The 11,727-nt window shown below is 35.5% G+C and overlaps 1 long non-coding RNA gene across 1 annotated transcript; it reads left to right on the plus strand.

The window, feature by feature from the left end:
- Nucleotides 1-1,268: 1,268 nt before the first annotated feature.
- Nucleotides 1,269-2,283, plus strand: LOC146733953 (uncharacterized). The gene is made up of 2 exons (XR_014931668.1): nucleotides 1,269-1,612; nucleotides 2,106-2,283. It is a non-coding gene; the product is annotated as an uncharacterized LOC146733953 (long non-coding RNA).
- The last annotated feature ends 9,444 nt before the right edge of the window (nucleotides 2,284-11,727 follow it).

Here is an 11,727-nt window from a genome sequence, read left to right on the forward strand (position 1 = left end):
TAAAATTGATATCGCTGGCACAAGTACATTCTAGAATTGACCTATGACCTCCTCATATCTCCAGTATCACTTCGCTAATTTAATGGCTATTTACGAAATATTAGGTGACATTTTCGAACTTTTAACTATGGGACGTGTTAATATGATATCACAGGTAACAATCCCGAGTGAATCTACCAACTTTGCAATCGCTTTTTACAACTTTGTAAGCAGTTTGTCGCCGCTTTCTCGGTTCGCTATTGTGATAACCAGCTTATATGTGAGGCATTTTCGAGATATTCCCTTAACATTTTCCAAATTTAACTGCGGGGTCGTCATGCCAATGACTTAGGTTAAATACACGATCAACGCCGTCAACATTTCAATAATTTGTTTGCTGTGTTCTAACATTTTACAGTCTGTTCTTGTGAACATATATAGGCTGCTTTCAACTGGCTTTTATTAAATTTGTCAACTTTACAACTGCGCGTTTCAATATGCCAACAACTTAGGTCATATATACAAATACATCCACCATCATTGCTATCCCTTTGCACAACTTTGCAATCACTTTGAACAACGTTGCACGTTGTGTTAATAGCTTAAACACCATTACGTGCCGACAGCATCAACAACTTGTTCTTGAAAATTAGAAGGGATTTTAAAACATTGCATTAATTAAAAAAAATACGAAAACTTCACGATTCACTACTATAAATGAGTGGCACCACAGTTAGAAAGAATGCAAAAACGTTGCTTATATCATTTGCATTTGCGTGATGTAACAAAAAGAAAAAAACATCCAACGAATTTATTATTTAGGGAGTCTCCCATGCAAGTACTAACCACGACCGATTGTGCTTTACTTTAGATAGTGGTCGGTCACCTAACCACACGGCTGAATGGATTATTAAAATTTGCGCCGAATTGACGGCTATTTCTGGTTTTGAATGTTCTAAAATTGTTATCGGTGGCACAAGTACATTCTAGAATTGACCTATGACCTTTTCATATTTCGAGTAACATTTCGCTAATTTAACGGCTGTTTATGAAATATTTATTGACATTTTCGAACTTTCAACTATGGGACGTGTTAATATGATATCACAGGTAACAATCCCGAGTGAATCTACCAACTTTGCAATCGCTTTTTACAACTTTGTAAGCAGTTTGTCGCCGATTTCTCGGTTCGCTATTGTGATAACCAGCTTATATGCGAGGCATTTTCGAGATATTCACTTAACATTTTCCAAATTTAACTGCGGGGTCGTCATGCCAATGACTCAATCTGATTAAAATCTGATGTAGTGTACGGGCTTTAATTATTTTGGCTATAAACTTATTTTAATTTTATGTTTTATTACTTTTGTTATTAATGCCTTTTTATTTTATTATTTTACTTTGATTTTGATTTTGTGATTTTTTTAAAATTCCGCCCTACATACATCTGAGCCGATGCCTATGTAACGAGATTTCAACGAGACCCACTGTCGACGATTTTAGTCAACGAATCACAGACCTTCTTCTATAGCGCACATGATGACGTCACTGGGCAGAGTCAGGTGGCAAACACACTCAAACATAAAATGGCGGATTATACCGACGTTAGGACCGAGAAGAACATGGCTTTTCGGTAAGTTTATCATTGTCAAATGCAACGAAAGTCATTTTTTTATGTTTATATTGTGGCTCGAATGGTTCGAGTTTAGATCGTTACTTTGCGTAGTTATTCTGGGAGTGACGATTTTGTTTCCACCGGTTCGACCGAACACCGGTGTCTTTTTCCAGTCGCTTGCCCTGGAGACGGGTGATGTTTTGTTGACGATCGGGTCAAAACCGTCTACGGTATTGAAGCCGTAGCTGTAAATATTCATCAAAATGTATCAACATTTTGTACATTATACAATAACTCTTTATCAAAGTAATTGAGCTGATTTGGACTGGAATAAAATATTTTTTATTTGGAACACATCGCAATTGATCAGGAAATATTTTATTGCTCCAATTTTCTGCGTCGATGCCGTGGGCCGGTGACCGTTATACAATTTAAAATTTGCATTGTTTACTATAGCTGTTTACAGTGTTCTAATCATTACGATTTACTTATTTTTTTGCTTCCATTCTAGATAATTATGCTCAGTGTTTGATGTAAAATTGAAGCGATGACTGAATAAACGAACCTTGGCTGGCGAAGATGTATCAGGAAGTGTACACATTTGTTGGAAGTGAACAAAATATTCAATGTAATGACAAAAATTGGAAAATGCTGTGGAATTTCTTTTGTAAATAAAAATATACTAGCAATTTTCTATTAATGGTTTATTCAAGTGGGCAAAATATAATGTACAGAAAGATTGCCCGTAGAGTATCGCTACACTGAAAAGTAAGCAACCGACAGCCTCTATAAAAGGGGGCCTGTGATTGGCTGTTACTTACGCGAGATTTGAACGGGACTTACGTAGGCGTCGGATCAGATGTATGTAGGGCGGAATTAAAAAAAATCAAAATCAAAGTAAAATAAAAAGGCATTAATAACAAAAGTAATAAAAAATAAAATTAAAATAAGTTTATAGCCAAAATAATTAAAGCCCGTACACTACATCAGATTTTAATCAGATTGGCCAATGACTTAGGTTAAATACACGATCAACGCCGTCAACATTTCAATAATTTGTTTGCTGTGTTCTAACATTTTACAGTCTGTTTTTGTGAACATATATAGGCTGCTTTCAACTGGCTTTTATTAAATTTGTCGACTTCACAAATGAGCGTTTAAACATGCCAACAACTTAGGTCATATATACAAATACATCTATCATCATTGCTATCTCTTTGCGCAACTTTGCAATCACTTTGAACAACTTTGCAAGTTGTGTTAACAGCTTAAAAACTATTACGTGCCGACAGCATCAACAACTTGTTCTGGAAAATTAGAAGGGATTTTAAAACTTTGCATTAATTAAACAAATACGAAAACTTCACGATTCTCTATTATAAATGAGTGGCATCACAGTTACGAAGAATGCAAAAACGTTGCCTATATCATTTCCATTTGCGTGATGTAACAAAAAGAAAAAAAAAACATCCAACAACTTTTTTATTCAGGGAGTCTCCTATGCAAGTACTAACCACGACCGATTGTGCTTTACTTTAGACATTGTTCGGTCACCTAACAACACGGCTGCATGGATTATTTAAATTTGAGCCGAATTGACAGCTATTTCTTGTTTTGAATGTTCTAAAATTGATATCGCTGGCACAAGTACATTCTAGAATTGACCTATGACCTCCTCATATCTCCAGTAACACTTTGCTAATTTAATGGCTATTTACGAAACATTAGGTGACATTTTCTAACTTTTAGCTATGGGACGTGTTAATATGATATCACAGGTAACTATCCCGAGTAAATCTACCAACTTTGCAATCGCTTTTTACAACTTTGTAAGCAGTTTGTCGCCGATTTCTCGGTTCGTTATTGTGATAACCAGCTTATATGTGAGGCATTTTCGAGATATTCACTGAACATTTTCCAACTTTAACTGCGGGGTCGTCATGCCAATGACTTAGGTTAAATACACGATCAACGCCGTCAACATTTCAATAATTTGTTTGCTACTTTGCACTCTGTGTTCTAATATGTTACAGTCTGTTCTTGTGAACATGTATAGGCTGATTTCACCTAGCTTTTATTAAATTTGTCGACTTCACAACTGTGCGTTTCTATATGCCAAGAATGTAGGTCATATATACAAATACATCTACCAACATTTCTATCATTTTGCACAACTTTGCAATCACTTTGAACAACTTTGCACGTTGTGTTAACAGCTTAAAACCCATTATGTGCCGACAGCATCAACAACTTATTCTGGAAAATTAGAAGGGATTTTAAAACTTTGCATTAATTAAAAAAATACGAAAACTTCACGATTCTCTATTATAAATGAGTGGCATCACAGTTACGAAGAATGCAAAAACGTTGCCTATATCATTTCCATTTGCGTGATGTAACAAAAAGAAAAAAAAAACATCCAACAACTTTTTTATTCAGGGAGTCTCCTATGCAAGTACTAACCACGACCGATTGTGCTTTACTTTAGACATTGTTCGGTCACCTAACAACACGGCTGCATGGATTATTTAAATTTGAGCCGAATTGACAGCTATTTCTTGTTTTGAATGTTCTAAAATTGATATCGCTGGCACAAGTACATTCTAGAATTGACCTATGACCTCCTCATATCTCCAGTAACACTTTGCTAATTTAATGGCTATTTACGAAACATTAGGTGACATTTTCTAACTTTTAGCTATGGGAGGTGTTAATATGATATCACAGGTAACTATCCCGAGTAAATCTACCAACTTTGCAATCGCTTTTTACAACTTTGTAAGCAGTTTGTCGCCGATTTCTCGGTTCGTTATTGTGATAACCAGCTTATATGTGAGGCATTTTCGAGATATTCACTTAACATTTTCCAACTTTAACTGCGGGGTCGTCATGCCAATGACTTAGGTTAAATACACGATCAACGCCGTCAACATTTCAATAATTTGTTTGATACTTTGCACGCTGTGTTCTAACATTTTACAGTCTGTTCTTGTGAACATATATAGGCTGCTTTCATCTGGCTTTTATTAAATTTGTCAACTTTACAACTGCGCGTTTCAATATGCCAACAACTTAGGTCATATATACAAATACATCTACCATCATTGCTATCCCTTTGCACAACTTTGCAATCACTTTGAACAACTTTGCACGTTGTGTTAATAGCTTAAACACCATTACGTGCCGACAGCATCAACAACTTGTTCTTGAAAATTAGAAGGAATTTTAAAACATTGCATTAATTAAAAAAATACGAAAACTTCACGATTCACTACTATAAATGAATGGCACCACAGTTAGAAAGAATGCAAAAACGTTGCTTATATCATTTCCATTTGCGTGATGTAACAAAAAGAAAAAAACATCCAACGAATTTATTATTTAGGGAGTCTCCCATGCAAGTACTAACCACGACCGATTGTGCTTTACTTTAGATAGCGGTCGGTCACCTAACCACACGACTGCATGGATTATTTAAATTTGAGCCGAATTGACAGCTATTTCTTGTTTTGAATGTTCTAAAATTGATATCGCTGGCGCAAGTACATTCTAGAATTGACCTATGACCTCCTCATATCTCCAGTATCACTTCGCTAATTTAATGGCTATTTACGAAATATTAGGTGACATTTTCGAACTTTTAACTATGGGACGTGTTAATATGATATCACAGGTAACAATCCCGAGTGAATCTACCAACTTTGCAATCGCTTTTTACAACTTTGTAAGCAGTTTGTCGCCGCTTTCTCGGTTCGCTATTGTGATAACCAGCTTATATGTGAGGCATTTTCGAGATATTCCCTTAACATTTTCCAAATTTAACTGCGGGGTCGTCATGCCAATGACTTAGGTTAAATACACGATCAACGCCGTCAACATTTCAATAATTTGTTTGCTGTGTTCTAACATTTTACAGTCTGTTCTTGTGAACATATATAGGCTGCTTTCAACTGGCTTTTATTAAATTTGTCAACTTTACAACTGCGCGTTTCAATATGCCAACAACTTAGGTCATATATACAAATACATCCACCATCATTGCTATCCCTTTGCACAACTTTGCAATCACTTTGAACAACTTTGCACGTTGTGTTAATAGCTTAAACACCATTACGTGCCGACAGCATCAACAACTTGTTCTTGAAAATTAGAAGGGATTTTAAAACATTGCATTAATTAAAAAAATACGAAAACTTCACGATTCACTACTATAAATGAATGGCACCACAGTTAGAAAGAATGCAAAAACGTTGCTTATATCATTTCCATTTGCGTGATGTAACAAAAAGAAAAAAACATCCAACGAATTTATTATTTAGGGAGTCTCCCATGCAAGTACTAACCACGACCGATTGTGCTTTACTTTAGATAGTGGTCGGTCACCTAACCACACGGCTGCATGGATTATTTAAATTTGAGCCGAATTGACGGCTATTTCTGGTTTTGAATGTTCTAAAATTGTTATCGGTGGCACAAGTACATTCTAGAATTGACCTATGACCTTTTCATATTTCGAGTAACATTTCGCTAATTTAACGGCTGTTTATGAAATATTTATTGACATTTTCGAACTTTTAACTATGGGACGTGTTAATATGATATCACAGGTAACAATCCCGAGTGAATCTACCAACTTTGCAATCGCTTTTTACAACTTTGTAAGCAGTTTGTCGCCGATTTCTCGGTTCGCTATTGTGATAACCAGCTTATATGCGAGGCATTTTCGAGATATTCACTTAACATTTTCCAAATTTAACTGCGGGGTCGTCATGCCAATGACTTAGGTTAAATACACGATCAACGCCGTCAACATTTCAATAATTTGTTTGCTGTGTTCTAACATTTTACAGTCTGTTTTTGTGAACATATATAGGCTGCTTTCATCTGGCTTTTATTAAATTTGTCAACTTTACAACTGCGCGTTTCAATATGCCAACAACTTAGGTCATATATACAAATACATCTACCATCATTGCTATCCCTTTGCACAACTTTGCAATCACTTTGAACAACTTTGCACGTTGTGTTAATAGCTTAAACACCATTACGTGCCGACAGCATCAACAACTTGTTCTTGAAAATTAGAAGGGATTTTAAAACATTGCATTAATTAAAAAAATACGAAAACTTCACGATTCACTACTATAAATGAATGGCACCACAGTTAGAAAGAATGCAAAAACGTTGCTTATATCATTTCCATTTGCGTGATGTAACAAAAAGAAAAAAACATCCAACGAATTTATTATTTAGGGAGTCTCCCATGCAAGTACTAACCACGACCGATTGTGCTTTACTTTAGATAGTGGTCGGTCACCTAACCACACGGCTGCATGGATTATTTAAATTTGAGCCGAATTGACGGCTATTTCTGGTTTTGAATGTTCTAAAATTGTTATCGGTGGCACAAGTACATTCTAGAATTGACCTATGACCTTTTCATATTTCGAGTAACATTTCGCTAATTTAACGGCTGTTTATAAAATATTTATTGACATTTTCGAACTTTTAACTATGGGACGTGTTAATATGATATCACAGGTAACAATCCCGAGTGAATCTACCAACTTTGCAATCGCTTTTTACAACTTTGTAAGCAGTTTGTCGCCGATTTCTCGGTTCGCTATTGTGATAACCAGCTTATATGCGAGGCATTTTCGAGATATTCACTTAACATTTTCCAAATTTAACTGCGGGGTCGTCATGCCAATGACTTAGGTTAAATACACGATCAACGCCGTCAACATTTCAATAATTTGTTTGCTGTGTTCTAACATTTTACAGTCTGTTTTTGTGAACATATATAGGCTGCTTTCAACTGGCTTTTATTAAATTTGTCGACTTCACAAATGAGCGTTTCAACATGCCAACAAATTAGGTCATATATACAAATACATCTATCATCATTGCTATCTCTTTGCGCAACTTTGCAATCACTTTGAACAACTTTGCACGTTGTGTTAACAGCTTAAAAACTATTACGTGCCGACAGCATCAACAACTTGTTCTGGAAAATTAGAAGGGATTTTAAAACTTTGCATTAATTAAAAAAATACGAAAACTTCACGATTCTCTATTATAAATGAGTGGCATCACAGTTACGAAGAATGCAAAAACGTTGCCTATATCATTTCCATTTGCGTGATGTAACAAAAAGAAAAAAAAAAACATCCAACAACTTTTTTATTCAGGGAGTCTCCTATGCAAGTACTAACCACGACCGATTGTGCTTTACTTTAGACATTGTTCGGTCACCTAACAACACGGCTGCATGGATTATTTAAATTTGAGCCGAATTGACAGCTATTTCTTGTTTTGAATGTTCTAAAATTGATATCGCTGGCACAAGTACATTCTAGAATTGACCTATGACCTCCTCATATCTCCAGTAACACTTTGCTAATTTAATGGCTATTTACGAAACATTAGGTGACATTTTCTAACTTTTAGCTATGGGACGTGTTAATATGATATCACAGGTAACTATCCCGAGTAAATCTACCAACTTTGCAATCGCTTTTTACAACTTTGTAAGCAGTTTGTCGCCGATTTCTCGGTTCGTTATTGTGATAACCAGCTTATATGTGAGGCATTTTCGAGATATTCACTGAACATTTTCCAACTTTAACTGCGGGGTCGTCATGCCAATGACTTAGATTAAATACACGATCAACGCCGTCAACATTTCAATAATTTGTTTGATACTTTGCACGCTGTGTTCTAACATTTTACAGTCTGTTCTTGTGAACATATATAGGCTGCTTTCATCTGGCTTTTATTAAATTTGTCAACTTTACAACTGCGCGTTTCAATATGCCAACAACTTAGGTCATATATACAAATACATCTACCATCAATGCTATCCCTTTGCACAACTTTGCAATCACTTTGAACAACTTTGCACGTTGTGTTAATAGCTTAAACACCATTACGTGCCGACAGCATCAACAACTTGTTCTTGAAAATTAGAAGGGATTTTAAAACATTGCATTAATTAAAAAAATACGAAAACTTCACGATTCACTACTATAAATGAATGGCACCACAGTTAGAAAGAATGCAAAAACGTTGCTTATATCATTTCCATTTGCGTGATGTAACAAAAAGAAAAAAACATCCAACGAATTTATTATTTAGGGAGTCTCCCATGCAAGTACTAACCACGACCGATTGTGCTTTACTTTAGATAGTGGTCGGTCACCTAACCACACGGCTGCATGGATTATTTAAATTTGAGCCGAATTGACGGTTATTTCTGGTTTTGAATGTTCTAAAATTGTTATCGGTGGCACAAGTACATTCTAGAATTGACCTATGACCTTTTCGTATTTCGAGTAACATTTCGCTAATTTAACGGCTGTTTATGAAATATTTATTGACATTTTCGAACTTTTAACTATGGGACGTGTTAATATGATATCACAGGTAACAATCCCGAGTGAATCTACCAACTTTGCAATCGCTTTTTACAACTTTGTAAGCAGTTTGTCGCCGATTTCTCGGTTCGCTATTGTGATAACCAGCTTATATGTGAGGCATTTTCGAGATATTCACTTAACATTTTCCAAATTTAACTGCGGTTTCGTCATGCCAATGACTTAGGTTAAATACACGATCAACGCCGTCAACATTTCAATAATTTGTTTGCTGTGTTCTAACATTTTACAGTCTGTTTTTGTGAACATATATAGGCTGCTTTCAACTGGCTTTTATTAAATTTGTCGACTTCACAAATGAGCGTTTAAACATGCCAACAACTTAGGTCATATATACAAATACATCTATCATCATTGCTATCTCTTTGCGCAACTTTGCAATCACTTTGAACAACTTTGCACGTTGTGTTAACAGCTTAAAAACTATTACGTGCCGACAGCATCAACAACTTGTTCTGGAAAATTAGAAGGGATTTTAAAACTTTGCATTAATTAAAAAAATACGAAAACTTCACGATTCTCTATTATAAATGAGTGGCATCACAGTTACGAAGAATGCAAAAACGTTGCCTATATCATTTCCATTTGCGTGATGTAACAAAAAGAAAAAAAAACATCCAACAACTTTTTTATTCAGGGAGTCTCCTATGCAAGTACTAACCACGACCGATTGTGCTTTACTTTAGACATTGTTCGGTCACCTAACAACACGGCTGCATGGATTATTGAAATTTGAGCCGAATTGACAGCTATTTCTTGTTTTGAATGTTCTAAAATTGATATCGCTGGCACAAGTACATTCTAGAATTGACCTATGACCTCCTCATATCTCCAGTAACACTTCGCTAATTTAATGGCTATTTACGAAACATTAGGTGACATTTTCTAACTTTAAGCTATGGGACGTGTTAATATGATATCACAGGTAACTATCCCGAGTAAATCTACCAACTTTGCAATCGCTTTTTACAACTTTGTAAGCAGTTTGTCGCCGATTTCTCGGTTCGTTATTGTGATAACCAGCTTATATGTGAGGCATTTTCGAGATATTCCCTTAACATTTTCCAAATTTAACTGCGGGGTCGTCATGCCAATGACTTAGGTTAAATACACGATCAACGCCGTCAACATTTCAATAATTTGTTTGCTGTGTTCTAACATTTTACAGTCTGTTTTTGTGAACATATATAGGCTGCTTTCAACTGGCTTTTATTAAATTTGTCGACTTCACAAATGAGCGTTTCAACATGCCAACAACTTAGGTCATATATACAAATACATCTATCATCATTGCTATCTCTTTGCGCAACTTTGCAATCACTTTGAACAACTTTGCACGTTGTGTTAACAGCTTAAAAACTATTACGTGCCGACAGCATCAACAACTTGTTCTGGAAAATTAGAAGGGATTTTAAAACTTTGCATTAATTAAAAAAATACGAAAACTTCACGATTCTCTATTATAAATGAGTGGCATCACAGTTACGAAGAATGCAAAAACGTTGCCTATATCATTTCCATTTGCGTGATGTAACAAAAAGAAAAAAAAACATCCAACAACTTTTTTATTCAGGGAGTCTCCTATGCAAGTACTAACCACGACCGATTGTGCTTTACTTTAGACATTGTTCGGTCACCTAACAACACGGCTGCATGGATTATTGAAATTTGAGCCGAATTGACAGCTATTTCTTGTTTTGAATGTTCTAAAATTGATATCGCTGGCACAAGTACATTCTAGAATTGACCTATGACCTCCTCATATCTCCAGTAACACTTCGCTAATTTAATGGCTATTTACGAAACATTAGGTGACATTTTCTAACTTTAAGCTATGGGACGTGTTAATATGATATCACAGGTAACTATCCCGAGTAAATCTACCAACTTTGCAATCGCTTTTTACAACTTTGTAAGCAGTTTGTCGCCGATTTCTCGGTTCGTTATTGTGATAACCAGCTTATATGTGAGGCATTTTCGAGATATTCCCTTAACATTTTCCAAATTTAACTGCGGGGTCGTCATGCCAATGACTTAGGTTAAATACACGATCAACGCCGTCAACATTTCAATAATTTGTTTGCTGTGTTCTAACATTTTACAGTCTGTTTTTGTGAACATATATAGGCTGCTTTCAACTGGCTTTTATTAAATTTGTCGACTTCACAAATGAGCGTTTCAACATGCCAACAACTTAGGTCATATATACAAATACATCTACCATCATTGCTATCTCTTTGCGCAACTTTGCAATCACTTTGAACAACTTTGCACGTTGTGTTAACAGCTTAAAAACTATTACGTGCCTACAGCATCAACAACTTGTTCTGGAAAATTAGAAGGGATTTTAAAACTTTGCATTAATTAAAAAAATACGAAAACTTCACGATTCTCTATTATAAATGAGTGGCATCACAGTTACGAAGAATGCAAAAACGTTGCCTATATCATTTCCATTTGCGTGATGTAACAAAAAGAAAAAAAACGTCCAACAACTTTTTTATTCAGGGAGTCTCCTATGCAAGTACTAACCACGACCGATTGTGCTTTACTTTAGACATTGTTCGGTCACCTAACCACACGGCTGCATGGATTATTTAAATTTGAGCCGAATTGACAGCTATTTCTTGTTTTGAATGTTCTAAAATTGATATCGCTGGCACAAGTACATTCTAGAATTGACCTATGACCTCCTCA

The sequence above is a fragment of the Saccoglossus kowalevskii genome, chromosome 15 (genome assembly GCF_978046115.1).
Source record: "Saccoglossus kowalevskii chromosome 15, keSacKowa6.1, whole genome shotgun sequence".
NCBI classification, from domain to species: Eukaryota; Metazoa; Hemichordata; class Enteropneusta; family Harrimaniidae; genus Saccoglossus; species Saccoglossus kowalevskii.